The sequence below is a fragment of the Corvus kubaryi genome, unplaced genomic scaffold (genome assembly GCF_017639235.1).
Source record: "Corvus kubaryi isolate FWS band 111438036 unplaced genomic scaffold, C.kubaryi_AGA036_p1.0 37135, whole genome shotgun sequence".
NCBI lineage: Eukaryota > Metazoa > Chordata > Aves > Passeriformes > Corvidae > Corvus > Corvus kubaryi.
In genome coordinates, this window is record NW_024581035.1 from 137,350 (window position 1) to 164,270 (window position 26,921).

General features: G+C 41.6%; 1 long non-coding RNA gene across 3 annotated transcripts in view; it reads right to left on the minus strand.

Moving 5' to 3' along the window:
• LOC121661320 overlaps positions 1-26,921 on the minus strand; it is a 32,805-nt gene that overhangs the window by 5,399 nt on the left and 485 nt on the right. For all 3 annotated transcript variants that reach the window (XR_006014911.1, XR_006014912.1, XR_006014910.1), the window contains exons 2-4: positions 15,175-15,265; positions 5,192-5,314; positions 958-3,011 (exon numbers count right to left, since the gene is read on the minus strand). This is a non-coding gene — a long non-coding RNA (uncharacterized LOC121661320). The remainder of the gene's footprint in view (positions 1-957; positions 3,012-5,191; positions 5,315-15,174; positions 15,266-26,921) is intronic.

The window sequence follows — 26,921 nt, forward strand, 5'->3', positions numbered from 1 at the left end:
GGGTGACAAAGTCTGTATTCTATGGGATCCCTTCAGCAGCCCCACAACAGAAATATGGAACAGTGTTACTACTCCGAGGAGCTGCTTGGTGCCTCCTCCTGCTCTCACAAGTGAGGTACAGAAGAGCAGTAACAACACAGACAAACCGTACTATCAGTGAAAACATGCACTGAGGAGAAAACTCCTTTCAGCTCGTGTGTAGGAGTAGGAAAGCATGCTGATGTTATTTTAGGAGAAGATTCTTCTATTATTTGCCACATGGTAATTCCAAATTATCCTAATGATGTAAATAGCGTCTATATGTATTTCTGCGTAGTGATATATATGTACACACACATAATGGGTAAGAGATTCTAGATCTTGATAATTAACTGGATATATGTGGGAGCCATCTGGACCACCCAATTTCCACTCTTACTCCTTTCAACACTTGCTGAACCCTAAATTATCACAGCTTTTTAGGCATGCTGGCTATAATTACTGTGGTGCTGGGACATTGTACATCCAGCCTCTGTGGGCCCTTTGGCTGCCTCCTCTGGGCACTTTAGTAATGAAGGAACTTAGTAGAGTTTTCTTTTGTTGGAATAAGTCCTTCCTAACACACCATGCTGGATAAATCAGGGGGTTTATCATCACCTAGACAATGTAAAGTGACAAGCAGTGGGAAATAACTCAGTCAGCAGGGCTGAGTGTAGTATCTGTGCCCAGTTTCCTGAAAGGTAAGAGGTGACCCAACTGGAGGCAAATTCCACATACTTCTCTGCACAAAGGTGTGGTTGTAGATGGACAGATGAAGTGTTCTTTGGATTGCTTGTGGGCTCCTTCTGGAGTGACAGCCTTGATTTACCCAATCACCAAAAGATTATGGATAACACTGATCAAACAACAACCGCCGGCACAGCGTTGATCGGGAGTTTTCATTTCTATGTATATTATGACACACATACAGCTACAAACCTCCATAAGGATCCTTCTTGCAGGCTCTGAATGCTGCCGTGTTTGGTGGAGGATCCAGAGGAAAAGCACCTCACAAGCAGGGGACAGTAGCTGGATTTCATCAGGAGGAGCAGCTCCCGGTGCTGTAAATTGCATCAGTGATGTCCAGCCTTTAGAGTAACTAGGAACAGAGTCACTCCAAAGGGCCACCTTGGATAAAAGCTTCCCTCCTAATGCACTGCAATCTTTTCTTCTTCTGTATAGCAGGGAACAAAATGTCATCCCCACCTGTTTCTCTCCTTTTTTGTTTTTTTAAGTTACATTAAAAATGTCAAACTGTATAGGTTATCTATTGTCATTTACAAGAGCAGAGATTCGTGCCTCATCCTAGTGCGTGATTTGTACCAGTGTGTGTCACACAGGTATTTTCTGGTCCTTCTTTCTCCTTAAAATATGTTCTGTTTCTGCTCATTCAAAGTAGAGGTTTTTTTAAATTAAAGAAATAGTTTCTGAGACTTCACAAGTTGCAGAAACAGGTCACTTGGAGGTTTTTTGTCAGTATTTGCAGGGCAGATATTAGAGAAAGTTACTTTAAAGTATCCCTTTGAACAGCAGTTCTGTGGAATGATTCACTTCCAGCTCACTTCTGTTAGAATTCAGAGAAACAAATTGATTTTCCCCCCTTTTCAATTCTATTTGAATTTTGAAACATTCGTAATTATTCAGCCTTTATTTCATGTCACGAACTACTAACCCTGGATTTGTTTGGGGGTTTTACTGTTGTTTTTAGCAAACAGAAGGTGTCAAACCCAAACTAGGTTTCGTAACAAAGCCATTATATAACTGCCCAATTAGCAGCTCGTTCAGTGCTATTAATAGCAGCTCCACATCCAACCCGCTTTGTGTAGTGCTACAGTAACTGGCAAGAGGAGGGTTCTCATTATTTATTCCTTTTCAGAGGAGAATAAATGGACTTGGTGGGGATTTATGAGATGCTGAGTAACGTGCTGTTTATTAGCTGCCAGGCTGCTGCCTCTTCCACTGCTCTCTGCTTTTCCTGACTCCCAGGAGGTGTTCAGCCCCGTGGACCATCCCTTCAAGCCTGTATGGATATCTTGTGTGCATCCCAGACAGAGACACATGTCCCACCAAGGTGGGCTCAAAGCCAGGAACCCCCTGAAGTCTTTTTCCTTGAAACAGTGTCTATAATTTGGTGTTATGTTTCATTGACTGACATGCTGTAATTACTTTACCAGTGACAGTGACGTTTCACCCCACAGTTGGCTGCTGTGGTCCCCCATTTCAGCTCTTTTGGGCTAGGTGTTGGCTGTGACCACTCAAGCACAGACACACACCCAGAGCAATCTGAACTGTTTTTTGAAAGAATTTTTTTTTTTACTAGTTTGATTATTTAAGCCACTTGAGCTGCTGACCACAGAATCTGATCCAGAACTTCTTGTAACTTTTTGCACAAGACTTTTTTTATTCCCAATGAGAGATCAGATCTGATTTCTATTTTTAAAATAGGCTACTTTAAGTGCTGCAGCATGTGAGCTGGTTTGATCTTACATTCCTCTGTTCCTGAACTCCAACGCGGAAAGAAAGCATTTGTGAAGAGATTTTCTGTGGCCTGATGACAACCTTACGCTGTTTACCACAGTAACTTCCGTTTATATTGGATCTCCCATCTGACAAAAACATGGGGCAAATCCATATATATATATATATATATATATGCATGTTTCTAAAATGATTTCTTCTCCTGAGGTCCATATCTCTTCTCCTTGGGTACCTCCACTACTCCTGAATTCCAGACTGGTTAAGGTTTTACCTCTCTTCACTGTATCATGATTCCCATCAGCTGCTGTCTATGAGGATACCAGAGTCTCTTCCACTCTTTCTCCCTAGGCACAAGTTGCTTCAGAAATAAGGATTTACTTAAATCAGTACAAAATGAGCTGCATAATTGAAGGGTTTGACTGAATATTGATTCAGGTTTCTGTTCCTGCATTGCTTCCTTGTTGATATATTTGTTCTTCAGCCCCCTGTACTTGTCCTACGGTTACATGTCCTCCCTGGGGAGAAGAAAAGAAAATAAGAGGAGAGAGATTTCCAGAGTCACCTACATGGGTTAGCTAAAGGAGAAAAAGAACAGGCACATTCTTTCATGGGCTTATTGAACACACACTGTAAATCCCCAACAATATTTTTCCTTTGGTTTGTCATTTCATTTCTTCCTCCTATCCATGTTCTCACTTTTCTCTCCTACTATAAACTATTCAATCATCAATGTAAAATACAAAACTGGAATGCAAAAACATGAAATGTAAGCACTTTTTTTTTCTGCTCCTACATAATCTGTGGTGTTCTGCATAAGTATTACAAGTATAATAATAAATATTTTTATTTTCTTTTCTGTACTATTGTGACAATATATTAATTTTTTATGTTCACATATTAATCATCTATTTTGGTGAGATTCATTATATATATTTTGTCCTTTCTTACACATTTTACACCTGCAGGATACACATAGAGCCCCACACTATTCACGCACAATGACGGTGATATTCACAATCCAGGTGGTCTCTCCACCTTTTCCATTTGTGGCTAATTCAGCATGGAGAAAGTCTTGGGTTGCTGGTGGGACAGTGGAGAAAAAATAGTTGGACTTGAGATTCCACCTCTTTCTGTTCTTTCACACTTAAAGGAATGTTCTTTCATACTGTGGTGTGTAAGAATGAGCAAGTGTACAAATGGCAAGCTGGAAAACTGGCATTGCCATTAAGGGAATGGTACATTTTGGTTTGTAAAGGAGACCAAGCTTACTTGTGGCACAAAATTACTTCTCTGCCTTCTTACAGAACAAAACTAAATGCTGCTCCAGGGCCTGAATTCTTGCCCACTGTATTTTGGTACCCACTGCTTGATTTCAGGACTAGGTAGAAAACAGCAATCAAGTTTTCTTTCTGAAAATACTTTCAAAGATACTGCCTTGATTTTGACAAATTTTATAGAAAAAAGGGGAAGAAAACTAAGTTAAAATCAAAGGAAGATTTGAATAATAGTTTTTCAAAACTCAGTAAGACATTCAGGACTGGAACAGGCTGATCATCTCCAAATCCTGTCTGAGCTTCAAAAGAGACATTGCAGGGATTGCATTAACTTAGGCTGCTATTCTCCCATTTTGCTGAAAAAATGAGTGTCCTTTCTGTGTAGAATAACTGGGTATGACATGCTTTATGAATGGCTGGCAAAGGACTCGGCATAGAAGAGCAGGCTTCCCCTCCAACCCGGCAAACCAGATCACCTTTGGTGTGGATCTGTTGGGTAAAAGCCTTACAGAAAATGGACTGTGACCTATTTTGTTTCATAGCAAACATGGCTCTGATGCTCAGATAAAGATTCCTGTACTGCCCGAATGCTCAAAGCTACTTACACGGGAGAAGATTGCTTGGTAAGTAAGGATTTGTAGGATCCAACGAGCCTAAGAGCATAAGAAACGCGGGGCTGTGTCAAACCACCAACCCCTCCAGCCCCGGTCTCTCGCAGCAGAAGGAAATGCCAAGCAGGAAGGAATTGTGGCCTGTGAGGGTGGGGAAGCCCTGGCACAGGCTACCCAGAGAAGCTGTGGCTGCCCCATCCCTGGAAGTGTCCAAGGTCAGGTTGGACAGGGCTTGGATCAGCCTGGTCTATGGAAGGTGTCCCAGCCCATGGCAGGGGGTGGAATGAGCTGAGCTGTCCCTTCCAGCCCCCAGCAGTCTGTGACTCCATGTGCATAGGACTGCTTGGCTTGCCCTTCCCAGACAAACTCCATCCTGCACAGTGCCGTGTGTGCCAGATGCCACTGCTGGGCTTGCCAGTGAAGCTGTAGGCGCTGGGCTGCTGCTCAGCCCCACCCTCGCTGCTCCCAGCAGCAGCAGCAGCAGCAGGGCGGCGCTGTGTCCTGCACATCCCAGAGGCATTCTGGGAGTCCTGACTCTGGCCTATGTGATCCGTACATAGCACCAATACAATTCACACACAATTAAAAAAACAGCAAACCATTCAGGCAGCTTTTCATCTGACAAACCTCTAAGTGAAGGATTAATATGCCCGGAGAGATTCAGAGAGATAAAACCTTTGTGTTCAGTTCAACAGCCCTGCCAAAGGGTTCAGAAAGCTGTTTCCCAAGTGTTAAAATACAGCCCTCATCTGCATCTGTAATTTAGCATCTCTGGAAGTATAAACAACAACAGCTCACGCATTAACTCACTCATCATCTGCAGAAAAATGAGTATATCCATGATGTAAGATTTCTTCTTTACTTCAGGATAAAGTAAATCCTGGAGACAGGATTCTGGTTGTATTGCTTCTCTCATCACCTTCCCAATTTCAGCTGAAAAATAAGAAGACATCTACTTGACCTTGAAACCTCTGATTTGAGGAAAAGATATTTTCTAGATGATTAAAGCGAAGTGGCTCTACACAGTTCTTTGCTCTCCCTGCAGTCAAGGTTTACTCATTTCTTTTCAAAGCAAAAAAAAAAAGATTAAAATCATCAAGTACCAGTAATGCACTCATTTTACCAATTATGCCCATTTTGGGGAGCTCCTAGAAATATTACGAGTTTCTGGTGTGAAAATCACACATGGTTGAGACACTTCTCACAGTGTGTTTTTCTTAACAAGTAGGGTTGAGTATCAGTCCCAAATATTTTTCCCAGTACAATACATTTTCTCTGCCTTTCAGACGCCTTTATTTTTTAAGGTGGATGAATATGTTTAATAACTGAACTACTGGTAATGGAATTATCTCCTGTGTCTCTATAAAAGGAGAGCATATGCTTTTATACAAATTATTTATAAGCAAATGTCACAGTTGAAATTATGGGCATTATAAATAATGCCTGTCAGTTGAAATCTTTCTCAAGTTGAAAATTTAGGTTACGCTAAGCTAAGTGAACAGAATAACAAGGAACCAGGGAGATTCAAGGTAGAAGTACCTCCCCATTTTCATAATGAGTGAACAGGAGGCAAACTGCTCAAGAAAGGAATGTTTACCTTCTGATGCTCCTGAGACAAGAGCAGCTGCTCTTCTCAGAGGCATTTTCAGCGTACCCGAGGTGCTGGCTCAGCTCAGAGGTGCGTGCATGCAGAGTAAGGGGCTGGGGTTTGCAGGGAGACGGGCACAGGGACCTACTGATCCTCTGGCTCTAACAGCCCTGACAGAGCATTTAAAAGCTGCCAGCAGCTAATGAGTTCACCCCGAGAAGCTGCTCCTTTCGGGGAGCCTGGCCGCAGTCCTGCCTGGCATTAATTGCCGGCTTTCCAGCCAGGCCTTCTGGAGAGGTTACCTGAGAGCTTGGCAACTACCTGGATATCATTAAAACTGAAGAGGTCATTTAGGAAAATAGCAGTAGGGAATGAAAGGGCTCCCACAGGAGATCCTGGAGCCGAGAAAATGTCTTTGCTCGCTGTCCCATCTTTAATTAATTTACAAATACATGTGCCTAACTGAACATTTGCTAGTTCACTTCATTTTAAAATGCACTGATAGGAACAGAAAGGGCTGAATCTATGAAACTGCAATGTGAATGACATTCGAGGCAATAGGAAATTTCAGCAAGGAATTTATGAGCTACTTGGTTTTCTTTCCAATTTTTTTACTTGATTCCTTTGCAGGTGAGCCTGCCCACAGGCTTTGTCTTTGTTGTAGGCATGCAGGAATTGAACATACAGGACCAGAAGGATGTCTCTGGGCCCTAACAGCCATCTATAATATGGGCAGGCTTCACTGCTTGCCCTCCTCTGCTAATCAGATTAAAATGCTGCTCCAAGCCAATACAACATTATCAGTTAGAAAACTTTGCTTCATAGCCAGCCCACAAATATCCATTTTCAGCTTGGAGCCATGTGTTCAGCTCCAGTGTCATCCTTTAATTTCCATTAAGCTTGTCCCCAAATGCTGTTAATACCATTTCTGTGTTCAGAGTGCAACTGCATCCTCTCTCGGTCTTTGGTTTCAGGCTCTGATCAGAAGAAAGGTTTTCCTTTTCCCTGTCATCCTTGCATGGCTGTTCAGAGCTGTTCAGATCAGGCTGTTCCATCCCCTGGCAGCTTTTCAAATTGGATTTTCTCTTTTTTAAATATGGTAAAGCCAAGTTCTACACATTACTTAAAATTACATGTCTAAATCTGATTATAATTATTATTTGGGGGACATCTCACCAGCCCTTCTTTATGCCTGCTTAAAATAGAAAAAAAAAACTATATCTACTGTGATAAATTCTGGCACCACAAATCCCATTCAACCATCATCTGAACAAGACAAAGCCAAGCCTATCTTTAAATGGTTGTTTCCAAGTGATAAGGAAACTAGATGCTCAGACACCCAACTAGAGACAGCCAAGATTCAACAGGGATTTAGTCCAAAAGAGGAGACTCCCTCCCTCTCCATGAGAGAAGAGAACGTTTGGGTTGGAATATTAGTTGAGTTAGAGTAGACCAGATTTTTGATTCATCAGCATTTTTCCTCTTACCTGTGTTCATTTATAAACAGTGATAGAAATAATTTGTTTCTGTGGGAAACAGTTGTGTTTCTGTCCCCATTGTATCTAAAAAAATTTCATTCTACATAGTGTTTTTTGCATTAGTGAACTTGCAGACCACTCCACTGTATACATATTGTACATACATACACTGATATATATCATTCTGATTTGTATCATACTGCTCTATTTCCTAACTAATCATTTCTTAAAAACAGTCTCAAGATTCTCTGTGCAGCTCGTAAAGGCCCCAAATCCCATTTTTTCCCTGACTTTAGCAGCGCATTACTGTGTTTCCAGGGGAGATATATGTGAGTTAACCAAGTCTGATTGTGCAGTAATAGCTGTCCAGGGATTTACAACCTTTGCTATCTTCTTTTTACAAAGGAACCTGCCAAACATGAGCTTTTCTTTCAGGAAAAACAATTAGCCATGCACAATGAAATCATGGATTATTGCTATCTCGGAACTTCTCCGAAGTTTTGGCAGGGCTGCTCTGGAGACCTACATAACCTCTCCTGACAGTTGGCACCCCATAAATATCAGGGTCAAGAGCAATCTCTGCTTATAATTGTCCAAAGAAATTCACTTCTGGCTCCTTTGATGATGTCATTGACATTGTGAAAAATAATTGCTGAGGTTAAAATGTCTCTTGGTGACCTGTCTTGCAGTAAAATTGCTGTGAAATTGCTTACTCACAGTCACCACAACCCCCCCAGGGCTGGTATCTGTGACCTGCCCACTGCCTGATTGCAACCATTAGTCTGGGAGGTTGGCTGGTTCAGGGAAGATTAAGATAAATTCTCTGCATTGATCTCAGATTGAGAGGAGAAATGCCACTTTTTCATTTGGAGATGGATCAGTGGAAATCATTTTCAAATACTACTGACTATTCATGAGGTGAAAACAATCGTTAGTTCCTTGCAGCAACAGTGTCTTCTTATTTAAAATGAACATCATCGTTCAGAAATAACTCCCAAATTACCATCTCATTTCCTTTCCCCAAAAAGGTATTAAATGTGATCAGTGTGCTCATACAGGGAAACAAATAAATGGTAGAAAATCAGTTCACTGCACACATCAACTGACTAACGAGTTCTGAAGGCAGTGAAGAGATGCGCAAGCCCAGTTTGCTTCCCCAGCTTGCTTTCAGGATCCTAATAGAAACCCTCCCTGTCCCACAGCAAAAGAGGAAATCCATAAGTGCCCCACTGGCTGTGTAAAAAGTTTTAAGGCATCTTGGATAGTTTCTCATGCTGTGGTGAGCCAAGGGAACACCAGTACAGAGACCCTTGAACCAACACAGAATGGAAAAGTAAAAACAGGAAAGAGAAAGCAAAAATCACTTAGCAGGAGTCAAGATGGCAAGAGAAATATCAAGTAACTGCTTAGCAAAAGGGAAGATGTAATTTAAATCTATTGCAGAAGAAAAATAAAACCATTTGGAATTCTATATTGGTTAGCCTGCATCCATCTGAGCTACCAGCACTTGCATCTGGTGGGGCTTGGAGGTTGGTTTGGTTGGTTTTATGCTTTCTAAATTAAATGCTAAGTCACTGCTTGGAGCCAGAAGTAAGTGGGTAAAAGGGAAGTAATATCAGTAAATATAAAAAACGTAGGTAATCGTGATGACAACAAACTGGACACTCAGTGTCTTGAACAAAGCCCTACAAACTGAAGCACAAAGAGGAATTGACCCTCAGTTTCTTCAACAAGAACATCCTTGAGCACTAAGTGGAGGAATAAGTAACTACCTGTAGCTTGATGGCAGCCTCAGGCCTCTACTGCTGAAACAGCCTCAGGATTCCTACAAATTACAGAAGAGTCCCCAAATACAAGAAGCCCTTTCCAGCACTAAATAACAGTATATTTTAGTTGGTGTTTAAGAGACAGTTCCACAAGCCAAAACCAATTTTAAGGAACATGAGGTGTGAGAGAAAATAGAATTAAACTGAAGAAAGTGACAATTGAGAACTTAATAAAAACACTTTTGAGTAGATGCCCCCAAAACCACAAGCTTGGGCTAAAAAAAGAGAACTGCAGGTTAAAAAGCAGTCTGGCTTTGAAGGAAATGAAAGCCACAGCACAGCAAGATAAATATTGCTGTTTTAATTTCCTTGCTCTGTTCAGCAGCATTCCCTTCATTCCTAGGTGTGGGCTAAGGGAAGAAGGAAAAGGTGATAGCAGTGACTGTAAGTGAAAACTTGCACTTTAAAGAAAGGGAAGCGAAGGGCATGAAAAGATTCGTTTGGAAAGCAGAGCTGAAACACTGAGAGCTTTTTAAATGTACCTTTGGTCCCCATGCTGTCTGTGGCAGCTTTGGAGCAGTTTGGGAAGCAGAACCAGGAGCATCACTCACACCACCCCAAACCACTCTGTTTCAGGAGTTTTGTGTTTGGCAAGATGTGAGGTTGTGAAATGTCAAGGGCAGGTTGCACACGAACAAGCAAAGGACAGCTGCCTTCCTGTGCTGAAAAGTGAAAATGAAAATGACATTTTGAATATAGAAAAGTATAGACAATTTCAGTAAATGCAGCTGCTGGGGAGAAAAGCCCAGGGCCTGTTTCAAGCTTATTCATGCCAATGACAGGTTTGAGAATCTGACAATTGAGTAAAGATGCTTCTTTTCTGGGTAAAATATTACAGATGTCACAGGGTGACCTTCAAATATGTTCTTTCCAGAAAGAGCTGTAAAGGACTTTCTGATCTGCCAGTCTCAAGGACAAGTTTAGTAAGAACACACTGCACACAGGTCTTGGCCCAGCCTCCTTCCTCTTGCCTGAGTCAATTACACATAAATTAAATTGTGGTCCTATGTTCTCCTTGTCTCCTCTCACAGTCTTTCATCAAACAGGCATTTAAAATAAGCATTTCCTTCCTCCATCACTTGCTAACGTTGTCAGCCCAAGGTGAGAGTGGGCTCAGAGAAAGAAAATCACAGAGCAGGATCCCCAGGCTGCCCATTCCTTCGGAACCTGATGCTTTATTTCAGCAGCTCCTCTGGGTCCCACTCTTTCAAAGCTTTACATTTCTTGCCAGCTCAGAGGCTCCAGTTTCAGTGTTTTCTTTACAGTAACTCCTGGCTGTACCATGCCAAAGTACATATTTTTCAGCATAGATAATTCCCTTTCACTCACATCTGAGAATAAGACAAATAGATGAGCATTCACTACATCTTACTATTAGCATGGACAGAAACAAGGCAGCCAAGGCAATAAATTCCATGAGATAGGCTTCTCCCAGGTGACCAGCAGGAAGTAAATGAATAAAGGTACATATGTTAGGCGAGGCAGAGTCCATAGCAAGACGTGTAGAAGGGAGGGAGAGAATAAATCTTTCCCTTATTCTCAGTGGAACTGCATTAATCTTGCCTCAATTAGGCTTCTCTTACCTATTCCTTTTCTCCAGTGGGCAAGCAAATAAAATCCATACGAAGGATGGAAAGAGCAGAGCCATGGCTGAGGCAGAATGTTCCCTTTGGATGTCTGGAGAAAAACCACCTTCCATTTTCACTTCTGTGGGGTATAAGAGTGTATCTTATGTACAGTAACAGAAAGACACAGTCACCTCTTATGGCCAGGATGCCTGCTGGACTCCTACACACAGAGAAATTCCTGTGCCTTACGTGTGCGGGAAGTGGTGATTTGGAGGGGACCTTCACGGGATAACCTTCAGATGTGACAGTGTTGAGGCATGTTAATCATCTCTATGAGCAACTGACACAGCATGCAGAAACAGACACAGAAATTATTCACAGCTTTCTTACCCAAAGGCTGTTCACATTTGTTGAAAGCACAATCTGCTGCAGTCAGCGAGATCTACCTCCTCTGTTTCTGCCCCAAAAACCAGTATGTGTCTCTTATCTGCCTATCCATCATCTTCCGGTGTACCACAGCACCACGAATCCCCCTGACCAGCGCTGCATTAACACAACATTCGCACCAGGTACGATCCAGCTGCACTTTCCTTCCTCATCATCACACATCCCCAGGGGAAGCCCACCAGCAAACTGTGCCCAGCCCTGATTGACCCCGTACCAGCTATTCCCTTCTGCCTTGCTTTGCCATTCCCACAGCCCTTCCTCGTCAGAGCTCTGCAGTGGTCCTGGACTTTTCTTCCTTTCCCACTGCCCTTCCACTGCATGGCAAAACCCCTTTCCAGGAACACCCCCTTGGACCCAGCATTCTGCACTTCCCCAGCTTTGATCTGGAGCTTGAGCTCCTCTCACGCTCCATGTTTTCCCAGTGCCCAGCACAACAGTGAGCTCTTGGGTGACCTTCCCATGGTCCTTTCCCCCGTCCTTTGCTTATGTAATGTGTATGACTCACTAATATGAAGTCACCCGTAACACGGAACATCTGGGTCTGTTTTTGATTTTCTCCTTCCTCTGTGAAGTTGTCAAGTCAGCTTTGGGATATTTTGTCTAAACTTGATCCTTATAAAGTTGACGTAATTAGGATGGGAAATCCTTGCCAATTTCATCTTTTGGGGGATAATCCCATGTTGCTGTATGCTATTTCCTCATTGGATGTTTGTGTTAGGAGAATGCTTTTCTTCCTAGCTGTGTCTTCCATGTAGTTATGGAAAAGATAATCCCTGGGTCATTAACGCTTTCTGTGGCCCTGTTGAGCTTTTCTTACCTTGTACTTCTCAGTAATTTTTTCCCCTATGTATATTCCCTTGAAAGGTTCCTCCATCTGTTTGGTATTTGAATGCTTGGATGAGCCTCTGTTTCTTGGGGGATGCGGCCCTTTCCACATAGGGCATTATCTGTTTTGCCTTTAAAAATGTACCAGATTTGTAAATTTGAGAGTAATGACTTATAGTCCAACTGCTCCTAATTCTCTCATTACTAGTCAAACAAGGACTTCTTCCAAATGTCAGATAACAGATGGTGAAGAGAAATTTTATTTCCAGATCTTCCTAGACTAACATTTGAGGTAGCATGGAAAAAGGGAGGAGAGGGCAGAGCTGGACACAGATTCTAAACATACTTGGTTTTAATCAGCATTTAAAACCTTCTCCTGTTTTGGTCAAAATTTTGTACTTTAAAATCTGATTCAAAATTGATCAACTATTTACTACTTCATAAAGTTCATCTGTTTTTAAGATGTAGTGATGTTACAACACAACCTCTACGTTTTAACAACAAAACCCCCCCAAACAAGCTACATTGTAACAAATGTATGTATGTTTTTCTTAGCAACAAATTAGTGTTACTACAATTGTAGAAAAGTGGAGATAAACAGCTGGAAAATGCCTATGGGATACTCTTCATAATCCAGGATTTGACATAAAGTCAAGAAACTTTAATTAATATTAAACATTGCATCATGTAAAAGGCAACTAGTACTTATATTACAGCTATACTAAAGGATACATATATTTTTGTTTGTCTGTATTAGATTATTGCATGGCTGATGATTCTTATCCATTGTAAAATCTTTATAACTGACTTCACAATTTTCAGTCTCTAACAAAGGTCTTAACATCTTTTGACGTTCTCAGCAATTTTACTTCAATGTATATCGGGTAATTGTTAATTATTGGACATTTATAAATTTTCTTGACCTTGAAACCATATATTTTAACGGAAATTAAAGTAATTAATTATGATAGTAACCATAACAACTTGATCATATAGTGGAAGACATCTTAATGTATATTTCTTACTATCACAAAAAAAAGGTTTGTGTGTAGAGAAAAAGAAGAACATTCTAAAGAAAGTCCTGTCTAAGAAATGCACGTTACTGCCATGTTAGGAGCCACAAGATTCCAAGAGTACCTGAAATTCCCCGGACAGCTGTGAACCAATACTGGCTCGATTATTCATCGGCTTTTTCCGGTGCATTTGCTGAGTTGTTGTGTTTAGGGAATGAGGAAAATGTTTGATTTACTCTTAGAGTTAGTGCTGGAGATTTTAGTATGCGTTCTCAGTTTTATAGCAAAACTCTCTTGTGACTTCGAGGCACTTGCCTCTTGCCTGTTCCCAATGCACATCCCTCAGGAGGAAGGAAAATGTTCTGTCTCTTTTTTGGGCAAACCATGGCAATATCTCCTTCCCATTAGTGGAATCTCAATCCCTTCTTTGCTACCTGGATGGGAAAGATTTAAAATTTGTTTAAGTAATTTAAACAACAGCAGGAATTTTTCGTATTTTTCAGCTGCCTTGGCCCAAGCCTGTCCTGTGCTCCACCAAATCCTTGTGCTCTCCCTGCATCCCTCTCTGAGGCCGGCAGATGCTGAGCCTGCGTGTCAGCCCTCCAGGGATGGAGCCATAAATGTCTTCCTCAAAACCTCAGCCAGCACCATTCCCCCCCAGCAAAACTTAATGACTTCGCACAGAAATCCAAACACAAACAAGGCCCCTCACAAAGAGCAGTCCCAGTTGTAGTTTACTTGTCCTTGCTCGACCTCAGCCTCCTGCAGCCACGGCAGAGCTCTTTAAAATCCATGGATTCTGTGGGTGGTGCTCATGGCATCTCCCTGACAGGGATGAAAGGCACTGGAGGGAAAACCAGCCCTGAACAACCATTCTATGCGATCACCTTCTACAGAGTAGATCTGTGACCAAAAAGGGAATAATTTCCTGTTCGACTGAAGGAAGGCACAATTACAAGGATTGAATAAAATAAGTCAAACTGCTGTGAAATGCACAGCCTGAAGGGTCTGTGCACTGTTGTGGGTGACAGTGGGGAATTCAGTTTATAGCACTTGGTACAAAACTATGCAAGAGTCGTGGTGTTACGTGTTTTGTCAGTGTTTATGGGCTGGGGCAAAATTGAATATTTGGTAGAAAGCAGTGGGTAAATAAAAAGATATGAGCTGGTTTTGTTGGTTTGGTTTGTTAGGGCTTTTTTTGCTGAAAACTCAGGTTTTAGAGCTGATCCTGTGCTGGGTGAGAACCTGACTCATGATTTCTGTGTGGCTGCTTGGCAGGACTTGTTTGTTACCAGCACAGTGTTTCTGTAAATGCTGCTCACACTATCCCGAGTGGTGAAACAACAAAAACCATGGAATCATGGAATCACTGGGGCTGGAAAAGACCTCCAAGACTATCGAACCCAGCTTTGACCAAACACAACCATGGCGAAGAACCCACTGTATCAATGGTATGTTCTGAAGGTTGAAAATTTACTATGGAAATTTGACTTGAGGAAAACATAACGAACATATTTTCTGTTCATTTTGGTGATACGGATAAATATAAAACTCGGGGGAAAAAAGTTTGTTCTGTAAGGTTGTATACACTACTAATAAATAAAAAATGAAATCAGATTATAAATACCAGATCCTCAAACAATGAAATTCACTTTCCTTTCATTGATTTAAGCAAGTATTAAATTGATTTAAAGGCAGCTGTGTCAGCTTCTATCACCAAGGGGTTTGGTTCTGAATATCTAAGAACTTGATTTCTTCAAGTCTTTTATATTTATCATTCCCATGGTACACAGAGAGGCTGATCATGTCTCGGCAAAGTGGAGTTTGCCAGACAAGTGAACAAAACCCAGATCCCTCACCACGTGACCCTGGTTTACATCATTCTGTGTGGGGACACAAAAGGATAGGGAAGTACATTTTTTCATATGTAGATTAAAAATTATTAAAAGAAACATATATTTTATATGTACATGGAAATAAACAAAATTATATGGATTACAAAGGCAACTTACTAAATTATATATATAAAATATTAAAACGAAAATTACCAATTCCTTCTGGCTTGATCCCATGCCTTGTCTTTGCTCCCTCGTATATTCATTCACCCTTCATGCTGTCTTGGCCCTGAAGGACCAAGGTCTGTAACCAGAGAGAGAGTAACTTCTCTAAATCTCAAATTACAATAATCCAGGATTTAAGAAGCAAAATGGTACCATTACAGTATCTCTGGAAATAGGTCAGAGCTGCAGTTCATCTCACCACTGCTAGCAACAAATGAGGTCACGATTTGCTTTCTTTTACTGTGCTATTGCTTGAAAAGAAAAGAGCTAATTTTTCTGTATTGATAAAGGTAATGAATTCCCAGGCAGCAGCATGAGAAGAGATAAGAGCAGGAATTAAATCTCTGGTCTGAATGGCCTTGGGTATCTAGTCCCACACAACAAAGGCACGACATGTCAAGGCTCTTTTTAGTATTTCTTTTGCAATCACAAGCGTTGTTCCCCTTCAGCTGCATACCATGTGCATGCAAACATAACAGTGTTTTCCAAACACCCTCAGTGTGAAGGATAAAAATGCAGGCTCTTCTCCCTCACATAACGTGCATGCTCTGGGTACTTCTTAAGAGAGAAGTTGTCTCCGCAGAACAACTAAAGGCAATGAAAATAAGGATCCCAGCATTTTCTGTAATTGCTTTTGTGGAATGTAGTCATTCAAGGAAGAATTTGTGCAGCTGGTAAAGGCAGTGTGACTACAAAAAAATACAGCCTCCCTATAAATTTTCCGTGATCTCTGAGGAAACCTCAGGAAACAGGTCATTGCAATGCAGATTTGCATGGTTCCCTGAAGGATACTGCACTTCCACAAATCCTCCCCTGAAGAGATTTAGCTTTTCAACAGTTTGTGCTCAAGTACAATTAATTTTGATGGCCCCTGCATGATTACAAGTCTAATGTTTAGTTTTGCTATCAATTACCACACAAGACTCTTCCTGGGTCACTGCTCTGTGAAGTACTATGGCTTTACTTACATTGAGCCATCTCCATCCTCTCTATAAATCACAAATTTGGAGCACAATGGTCTCTCTGAACCAGCTGAAGTGTAAAGGAACAGTAATAACAATAAATAAATAGTACACTAATGCTTTTGCTGACAGGTATTAGAAGCATGGAAGAAATGAATGGGCACCTCTTCTGTTCTACATCCTGACATAAAAGTTCAAATTTCGTTCAAATAATAGATGTTGACGTGAATATTAAGACTTGTGTGCAGGTGAGCCACTGCTAGAGTCTTGTGTGCAAGCATTTACTAATTAATGCAGTTTGTTAATGGCAAGTATTTGTACAGGTGTTGGTATTTAGGCAATTACGCACCATTTGTAAAAATCCAGTCAGCTTGGAGAAGAATCAGCTAGGAGAGAGCTGTTAGTTCTTTTCTGATTAAGAAAGGTTACCCCATCAGGAGCCCTGAAAGTTTGCAGTCAAGGTTTTTTTAAAGTTTTCTACTTCGATATTCACCTCGATATATACATCATCCATGAAATATTTACAGAGGAAACCACTTAAAACAATGAAATATAAATGAGTCCGATGCATTTCTCTGCCAGGTTTTACCCAGGGCGGTATTTGGGCGTTTATGCAGGGATAAGATTGCCTAATGAATCTGGCCAAGTGGAATCAATATGAGAGTAATTAATTTAACTCCTTCTTTTTATTTTTCAAAGTGACAGATTTATGATGGGGCATGAAAGAAACATGAAGCATTACCATTTCCTCTCTACTGGAGGCAGACTGGATAGATAAAGATAACTGGAGTTTCCTATATGACACAGGGCTCTGCTGGTCAGAGAGGAAAGCTGTGACCTAAAGGAAAAGGCACGAGGAAACAAGGAAGAGCTGGGAAAAGCAGGCCAGCAGGCTTGGTTATCTGATCGCCTGCAGTCGTTCCAGGGGAACCACCAGCAAAGGACAGCTGTCACTGGGAATAACCATCGCATTTGGGGCACTTCCCCAGAACAGACAGTGAGTTAGACCACACAATCACAGAACAAGCACACGTTGTATCTGCTGGGGTTCTTCACATTCACCTTTATTTGAACCACTTATGGCCCATTTGAATTGCTGCACTCAGAAAGAATAATTACTGTCCCAAAAGCTACAATTTTGTTTTCTCTTTTATTATTTTTCCCCCAGGTATCCCGCTCTTCCTTCTCTCCTTTCCGTTTTAATGTAAAAGGACTCTAACAGCCGTACCAGCTGCTGAAATGGAGAACCCAAACCAATAAAAGCATTTCAGCCACCACTTGTATATTCATTCTCTCTCTTTTTGCATTATTCTTGACTATAAATATTTTTGAACGTTGTCTCTGTGGCTACATGCAGAAGTTCCCTTTAGCTTTAGGCTTTAACAACTTAGTCACCAATACAGGGAAAACCAGAAAGCCTCAGAACCCCTGACAGTTCACATCAACTCAAAAGCTGTTCCACTGACATTTGATAAGAGATCATTGCAGTAGCAGTATTTGGAACACTACAGGAATTAAACAAGGGCTTGATTCCCTTTCGATGGATAAAATGTACAACAATCATTTTCCTAAAAGAGTGCAAAGACAGCAAACTGTGTGTATATGTGTTATGCTTTTCTTTTTTAGTATTCAATTCCCCTCTCCATGATCAAACTAATGGAAGTATTAAAGCTCGTGAACAACTAGGTAGTTTCAAATTAGACCACTTCAGTTTGGTGAGCACTTTCAATTTAAAGTACACGCTCCAGCAATTCCTCTCGACCAGATACAAAATACTTTCCTTTACAGCTGCCCAGAATAATACAGGATTTGAGCTCTCTTAACTCTTACTCTCCAAACTCCAAGGGGAAAATATTATTGCATGCTGAGAGTCATTACAGTGATTCCTGCCAAGCTATGAAAAAAACCCTGTAGTTTTACTGGTCTGTGCTGATAGTTTCTGAGCAATAATGGAGATTTTGGGGGGTTTTGTAGATGAGTGTTTCTGAGCATCTGTGCAGGCTGTGTGTGAGCGGGTGGGTGACCGTGTCACCCTGCACCAGGCTGTACCTGCTCCAAGGCCTGCAGATCTCATTGGTAGCTCTGTTTATTCCAAAGGCTGTCCGTGTTTGCAGCAGCTAAAATGGCTTTCCAAGCCGGCAGGAAGAGCCTGCTCCTGGGGAGTGCTAAGGTGCTGCTGGAGGGAAGAAGAACGGAATCTTTCGAAGATGTAACTGCATTTTGAACACGCACAGACAATGAACAGAAGTCTTGTAACAGTTTAGTAAAGCACAATGAGCATTTACAACCCAATGAGTGCCTCTACATCTCACCTGCCTGGAAATTCCTCAGGGTTTCGACTGGATTGGCCAACTTTTTCCAAGAATTTCTCCTACTGAGACTGAGCAACTGTTGAAAAACATTGCCACTCCCAACCAACTCCCACACCTTCCCAGGAAAAGCACACTTGATTATATGAAATATAAGAAATCAATATGAGAGCACACTTACTACATGTGGTGGAGGAGAATGCTGGGCAGCTTTCGCCTGTTCCAACTCATTCCCTTGGCTATTGCACTCCATAACACCAAATCACGAGGAGCTGCTCAGGGCTTTTGTTGCATTAAGGTGCTGCTTTCATGTTGTACCCAGATTCTCCTTGCTCCCACATTGCCAAGCCTCTGGTTTAGCTCTGGAGTGGGAAGTCAGAGCCAGCAACCAACTTCACTAACAGGAGATCCAAAGTGCCCACACGGGGTACTCATCCCACCAGCACCTTCCCATCGGTTTCCAAGTCACAGCAAATGTGGTATAGAACAAACCTTTCCTGGAGTTACAAGGGACTTGTCAGGCAGTATTTCACCTGTGTGTGATTTTGTACCATCACTGGGTACACAAATCAAGCCTGACAGTTACAACAATGCAAAGTGACCGTAACTGGACAGAAGCAATCTCTTGAAACAAAAGTAAATTATCTAGATACATGTAAATAAGTCCTGAGGGTACCTTTCACCTCCACACAGCTCTCCTTCCATGGTCCTTTGCTTGATTTAGGGTTTTCAGTCCTTACACCATTACTTTGCATTTCCTGCATGCATTATTTATTTTATATCAAAAAAAAAAGCCGAAGGAAAAAGAATAAAAGTAATACCTTAGCAAAAGATGAAACCCTATCTTCCTTCTTTGTGATGTTAAATCCACTCTGTGAGCAAAAAGGGTTATTCAGTCTCTTTTATCTTGAAGATATTGAGTAAATTATATCTCTGCCTAATCAGTTAAGTGATTTTCATACTTCACGGATACTTCACAAAGAACTTCACTGAAGTCTCTGAAAAACATGCAGCCCTGAAAAAAGCATTAGCAAGAGGGTAGGATGTGTGAGAAATAAGTGAATAAATAAGACCCAAGTTGTCATTCCTGTATGAGAAGCAAGCACTCAGCCCTCTGCAGCCAGGATGTGCTGCCAAACCAAGTGGATTATTTTAAGTTTTGTAAGTTGACCAGTATGGCATAATTCAAAAATTTCATACTGACTGAATAAAAACCTGTAAGGAAAGCTACTATTTACCACAAAAGCTGGCTCTTGGTGATTTGTGCATGTGTGCATTAGGGTACAAGAAATAATTTTCCTTGAATGCTGACATTTTTACAGGACTTTCTTTTACCACGTGCTAACTTTACTTACTACAAACACAGTATGTGTGCAACCTGTTTTCTTGGAAGATAATATAATAACTGGAAAAAAATGGATACTGCTTCTTCCCAGTGTTTTGTCCAGTGCTCTCCATAGCTTGCTTTGTATTATTTCCTGAACAGTGAATAAATACTATTGCATAGCTATCTCCTGTCATCTTCTTTTACTTTAATCATTCTGGAAGACTTGGGAGCTGGGTTTAATTATTTGTACACCCAATTCAACTGGTAACTCATAACATGCAGATCAGCTAAGTGACAAAAATAAAAGGTCAGGACAATCAGGAAAATTTTTAAAGAGCATTATTTAGTGCACTCAAGTATTTGTTAATATTTTGCCCTTCTACATGATTACTATTTTCTGTTTTCAAGTCATTCATTGCAAGAAAATGATATCTCCTATTCCCAAAATACCTTAAGAATATGAAAACACCTTAAATATGAAATACCTTAAGGTATTTTCTTAGGTTTAATATATTTGGGAAAGTTGTGTCAGAAGCATATTAGTTGACTTTTATTCCAGTTTTATTCCATTTTGAAGTTTTATTCAGCAATTAATTTGCCTCATGAAATTGGTATTATTTCAATATTATATAATAAAAATTAGCAAGTCAGGGTTCTGCATTAAAGTTACTGACAAAATTACTGACAAACTCTTTCCTGCCACGCCTCACTGTCCACAACCACACTGCTATACAGGTATTTTTTTAAACTGTATGAGACCTCTGTGATGGTTTCACCTAAAGCAACACCAGTGGGCTGAATAGTAAGTTCAGGGTCATGTGGTTACTGCAGTTGCCAGGATTAGAAAAAACCCGGCCATTTCCAAGAGAAATGAGAAAATTCAGTGAGACCATAAATAAGTAACACCTGTACTGCCTAAAAGCAAAATAATTCAGAATGTAATGAGCTTTAAAAGTGCTAGTTGTATTGCAAACTTGAAGGCAAAATGAGATTAAAGCCCAAGAGCAGAGCAGTGATTCCAGCACAGGTGTCAGGGTACACCCCTGGCTGTATTGTCTGTGTTACCTTCCCTTTCGGGGCACCCTGAGCAGCCCTAAAGCTGCAGCAGAGTTTACCCAAACCAAAGCTGAGGTTCTGCATCATCCGAGGAACACTGACACACAGGGTGAATTCAGCAGTACAGTTCTGAATTGCTCTTACTCCCTCCTATTGATCTTTGGGCTGTCGCAATGAAGCCTCTCTATTTTCGTGGCAAAGTCACCACGGCTGAGCCTCTCCAAGGCAGCCTCATGGCTCCTCCATGGTGTCTTCTCCACAGGGATAACCTCCTGGCCAAAACAGGGTGCTGAGCACCCCTTCCCTCTCAAGGACATTTTAGATAAGGTGATATTCAAGAACTTGAGCAGTAACAGAAAAGGTGTTTTGTGCACTGATGAGGCCAATACACCTGTGCAGTAATGCTGAGCAGCTCAAGGGGCTGCCTGCAAGAGTATTCACAGGAACACAGAACAGTCTGAGTTGGAAGGGACCTTACAGACCATCTATCCCACCCCCTGCCATGGGCAGGGACACCTTCCACTGGACTAGGTTGCTCCAAGCCCCATCCAACCTGGCCTTGGACACTTCTAGGGATGTGTCCTGGGTAACTGTACCCCAGCAAGGCTCTGCTGAAGGGAAAAGCTGGTGTTTGGATTTGCTCTGAATGTCCCTGCAGCTGTGAAACGTGGAGGGCAGTGCTGCTGGAACCAGCTCTCTTGTGAGGTTTCCTGTACTCTCTGCTAGCAGTACTGCCAAGAATATTCCTAAGACAGCTTTTTTGCAGTGCCTTGGAATTTCACACTCTAGATGAAAGCAATTCAAAAGCAAATTGAGAAGCAGAGTTTAAAAGAAAGAGTATTTCAGATTAGTTTGTCAGACTGAAGAAATGAGCAGGCTTAAAGGGAAAGATTCCTTCTTTTGGAATCCAGAATGCATCTTACAGATCCAGAATGTCTCTGGATCTCTGCCTATAGCTGGAAACAACTGAAGTGGTACAGTAGCATAGCTGGCTTATCCATGTTTTGAAAAAGCACTGTCCTCTCTTAGCCTGGGGAAATGAAGATCTGTAAGGATTTTATCCTCTATATGAACCTCACATCTGGCACTGTATCTTGCTTTTTCCCCAAAACTCCAGGCAGGAGATAGCTCAGTTCCCCACAACCTGCAGGAAAGGTCACTGTCTCTGGAGAAACCTCCCAAAGCAGCCTCCAGTCCATGTGTGTGTGATGCCTCACATGAGAACTATTTCCATCTCCAGCTTCCCTGAGGACATCTGTTTCACTTCTGACTTTTTTTTGTACAAACCACCTCTTTGTCAGCAGCTGAAAAACAAGGAGACATGTTGGAGTCGGCTCTGGAACTGCTCCCGAGTGCTTGCATGTGCCTCATGCCAAAGAGTTCCAGTGCTTGGGTTTCATGTGGAATACTGTCTGTGGTGTCACCACAGGCACAGCTTCCAAGTCCTGCAGATTTAATGAGCCTGAGCACACTTCTTGCATCCCCAGGCACAGCAGCTGGAACCTGAAACAAATATTCCGAGCTTCATTTCCCAAGGCTGGTACGTAGAGAGGGCCTAACACGAGCCATCAACACCCAGAGGTCACTGATTTAGGAGGATTTATGGGTGGAGAAGTAGAGGTGCCCGAAGTCCGGGGTCAGGAGGCTTAATACAACTATTTGCCTTACAATGAGAGTAACTTTCTTAACATTGTATCGTAACACTTACAAGTGTCTTGGATTATCTTTTGTTGCCTAAATATCTGGTTTTGTACTAAATATACACATAGACAGTGATTGAGAATACATCAGTCATCTGCTCATATAAAAATCCACATGAATGCTTTTGTTGTTTGGAGTTCTTCATTCAGAACTGGATGAAGAATCAACATCTTTCCTGCTTTCCAAGCCAATTCTATCTGTATTTTTTCCCAAAGGCTCAGTGTGTAAAGCCAGAGCCTTCATTTGAGGGGAACTCTGTCATTATCTTCCATCTCCTGCTTCTGTGTTATTTTACATTTCACAGCCCAGAAACTTATAGGTCCAGTTGAACAATCTTTGGAGCACCTTCCCTTATTCCAAGGGCTGGTTATTATTCTCCCAGAGCTGCAGGGAGCTGGTACCAGATGCAATCCCACCTTTTCTCTCATGCTCCTCAGGTGCCTGTTCTTCACAGGAGCTGCTGCTAAACTTCTCTATGAGGAACACAGGAGGAAGAAGTCACAGCCAAAGTATTCATGGAGAATATGAAAAGAAGTATTGTACTTTTCAGGGAAGAGCACATTTGGGCAGGAATGAGAATGAATCAGAGTGAATCATTTTCACCCACCGAACTTAGTACAGAAATGGGGGAAAGGGATAAGTGTGAAGATACTTCCCTATCTCATTCTATAAAGTATAGCTAAACCTTCACAGGACTCCTTTAAAAGCTGTATGAAGCATTTAGTATAGATACAGTTTCTGTACAAGCACTCAGCAGAGCAAAATCATACGGCGCCATGGAAGAAAACCCATGGGCTGATTGAACAGTAGTGGCAAGGCCACCACTAACTGTGTCCTCAAGTGCCACACCTACACAGCTTTTAAATCCCTCCAGTACTTATGACTCAAATAAAGCCATGGCTGTGAGAATGTCTGAATAAAGTATGTTTTCATAAAAGTTACTCTGGTCATTCTGGAGAGAAAGCACCTTCAAGAAGATCAAAAGGCAACCTGGCACCCTTCTAAAGTGGCAATCCTTTGAAGAGAATGAGCCTATTTGATGACAAGCACCAAGAGCTGAGGGGGAGGGAGGGGAACTGAATGTGGCAGGGGTAAAAATTAGAGCAGAAGACCAGCACATGCCCCAGGATTTCAGTGCTGAGTGTTGAATAGCTGCCCAGCTCAGTGGCTCTGGGATGAAGCAATAAATGCAGCTGTCTCTGGAGAGGTCGGGTAACAGTGTTTACCCATGGCCATCCTGCACTGACTCATCTGCACACCATGCTGCTGCAAGTTGGCCTCTGCTGGGGAGGAAAGCTTGGCAGGAAAAGGTTCCTCTCTCAAGGTCTTTGTGCCGACTAGCAAGGGCCAAGTTCCCTAGCAGGGATGGAAAAGGTGCCAGGATGCGTAACTCAGTGAGCTTTGCTTTTCTTTCTTGGTCACAAAAAGGAATTGCTGCCCTGCACTGCACGAGAGGTGAATACCTCCCCTTTACCTATCAGGAAAAAGGGAAGAGCTCCAGAGAGGATCTTACCAAGGACTCCTCTGACACCCTAGCCCAGAGTACTCTGTGTCCTCCTCCCTGTCCCCCATTTAATTTAAAATAAAAAGAATGACTTCACCCTTTCTTTGGAAAAAAATAATAAACTACACAGCATTTTAATGACAAATCCTTACTGAGATGAGTAATGCTTTGTTGGAGAGCAGCAGCTGGACTAGGAGTTTTTTGTGTTTGGTCTCAATCTATGCACACCTTCATGGGGAACATAAAGAATTATAAAATGATCTGAGAGCTAGACCAGGAAACTAGAATTAAAAAAACAATTAGAAAGAGGATGCACACTTCTAACAATCTGAGTAATTAAACATTGGAACAATTCAACAAGATTGGGGAGGATTTTCCATATGGTTTAACATGTTTGTACTTAGACTGCTTCATAACACATATCTGTAGCAAATTTATAAACACAGTTTAGTAACAGATTTCTGCTTCAACTTGCAGCAAGAGCACAAACAGATTTAAAGTCATTAACAGGAAGGCTAATAGAAAAAATGAATCACACCATGAGCCACACTGGTGATCCCACACACCTTTCAGACAACACAGGGAGAGTTCAACCAATCTCCAAAAGGGCAGATCGGAATAGAAAAGAAAAGAAAAATAATATTCATAAGAGATTTATAATTAAAACCCAAGATTCATTTCCGTTGGAAACAGATGGCCAGGCAAAGGCATTGGGGATAATTTAGCTAAAGACTGTGCTTCAACTTGCTAACAAAAGCATGGATTTAATCTTCCATCCAGAGGGTAACCTGTTTATTGCGTATTACAGATCAGGAAACATCCGCATTGCTTAAAAACTGACATGCTCACAGGGCCAGTGCCCAGCCAGCACTGCTGGGAACAGCACTGCTGCTTCCACAGAAAAGAAATTCAAACTGCAAGGGAACAGAACAACAAACAAGACTGGTAAAATCCCAGGGAAGAGTGAGAGACTGAGGGCTGGGTGACTCAGGAGAAACCTAATGCGGCGATAATGCTAAAGATGGCATGGTGAGTAAATGCAGTGCATTCCATGGACAGTAAGAGGTTTGTTTTCCTTCGTTTCTTTAAGGTAAACTAAGGAACCAGTTACAGTATTGCAGGATAAATCTCAGCACTAGAAACACACTTCCATACCTGGGGAAGTCTTCTGCCTCAGGAGACAATACAGAAGAGAGTCCTTGACATGGCTTTTCCACTGGGAATACAAGAACAGTGTTGGTAACTCTACACCTGAACTGGCTTTCCTTCCATCTATCCTCCCAGTAATGAACAATTTTGGTTAACTACTGTCACACCTACCTCAGTAATTCCCCAAATGCCCCTTTAAGCCAGTGTGCCTCTCACATGGACCTGTGCACAGCAGGAACTACAAACTCTCAGACCTGCTCTATGCTCTTTATTAAAGCTGTTAATGTTTCCAGCAGTACTGACTCCCTCGCAGAGCAACTCCACTTCTGTTTATATGTTCTGAAAGCACTTGGTGAAAAAAAAGGGTATAAAATAAATGATCTTTGGGGAAATAATATCACCAGGCAATTACCGACTGCATAATTCTGGAATTAGAACAGAGACTGAGTGAATTTCCTCCTTCAGCAGTGAAAACCAGCACGTTGCACTTGGAACCAGGAAAATCAGAATGAGGATTTTCCCCTAACTATAGAAATGGAGCAGCTATTTTATGGCACTGATTACTCACCTCTAAGAGCTTCAACGTGTTCTGTTGGGAAATACAACCAATGAAACACTCTTGCTATGCATGAGACCCTGAGGGCCGTATCTGAATAAATATAGTATCTCTGACTTCAATTAGTGGGGAATTAAACAGAGCTTACCCTCTGGAATTAGGAAATAGGGAAAAGGGACTTTTGAAAATATAATTCTTAGAGAAGGACAGGTGTATTTTTCCTGAATTAGACATTATAGGCATGGCTGCTGTGAGCATATTATGGGACATAAAATATAATGAGAAAGTTTATTCTGTATCTTTTTTCTTTTTGACATTTTCACCTTCTGCTTTGCACAGGCAGCTTTTATAAAATGGCTGTATGGGTTGAGACAGAGAATGGAAATGCTGTGAGAAAACATTAAATCCTTTTTCTGGGATAGTTTCAAACTTGAGTGTTTGTGGGGTTTTTTCTTTCTAAGAATAAACAACACGTAGGGAGTAAAAGATTGCCTCACACAGAACAACAAAAATAACCACAAACTCCACAGCCAGTTCCCTGGCTTGGAGTGCCATCCCGAGCCCGGAGCAGCAGGGGATGCTCTAGGCTCAGTGCAGCCCACAGGGCTTTCTCCTCAGGAGGTGATATTCCTGCACATCATTTGAAGGACACAAATACTGGAACATTTTATTTACTTTTGATGTCCACATTTTTCACAGTCTACTGAAAATCTGGAGAAGGTGTGCAAAAAACCTTCCACTTCTACTTGGGAACTGGAGAAAGTGCCATACAATGATTAGACTCTAAGGAGCCAATCTGTTCAACTTCTAAAAAAAATACTCAAGGATGGAATACAGATGTACAGTCATGACAGGAAAACACAAGGTACCAAAGGACTCTTCGTCTTGGGGATAAAAATAACATAAAGCTGGAATCTGTAGCCAGACCAAAAATCAAACTAGAAAGAAGGCATTTATACCTTTAACTCAGATACTAACTACTGCAAGAGGTTTACAATGGGAAGCAATGGATTTTTCATATTTTTCTGATCTAAGTCAGAACTGGATGCTTTTCTTCATGTTAGTTCAAGAAACAGCTAGCTTCTAGTTAAACAGAATTTCCTGGGTTTGAGCAGTGAAATGGGAATTGAAGACAAGGATAAGGAAGGGCAAGCTGAATCCTGCGCCTTTG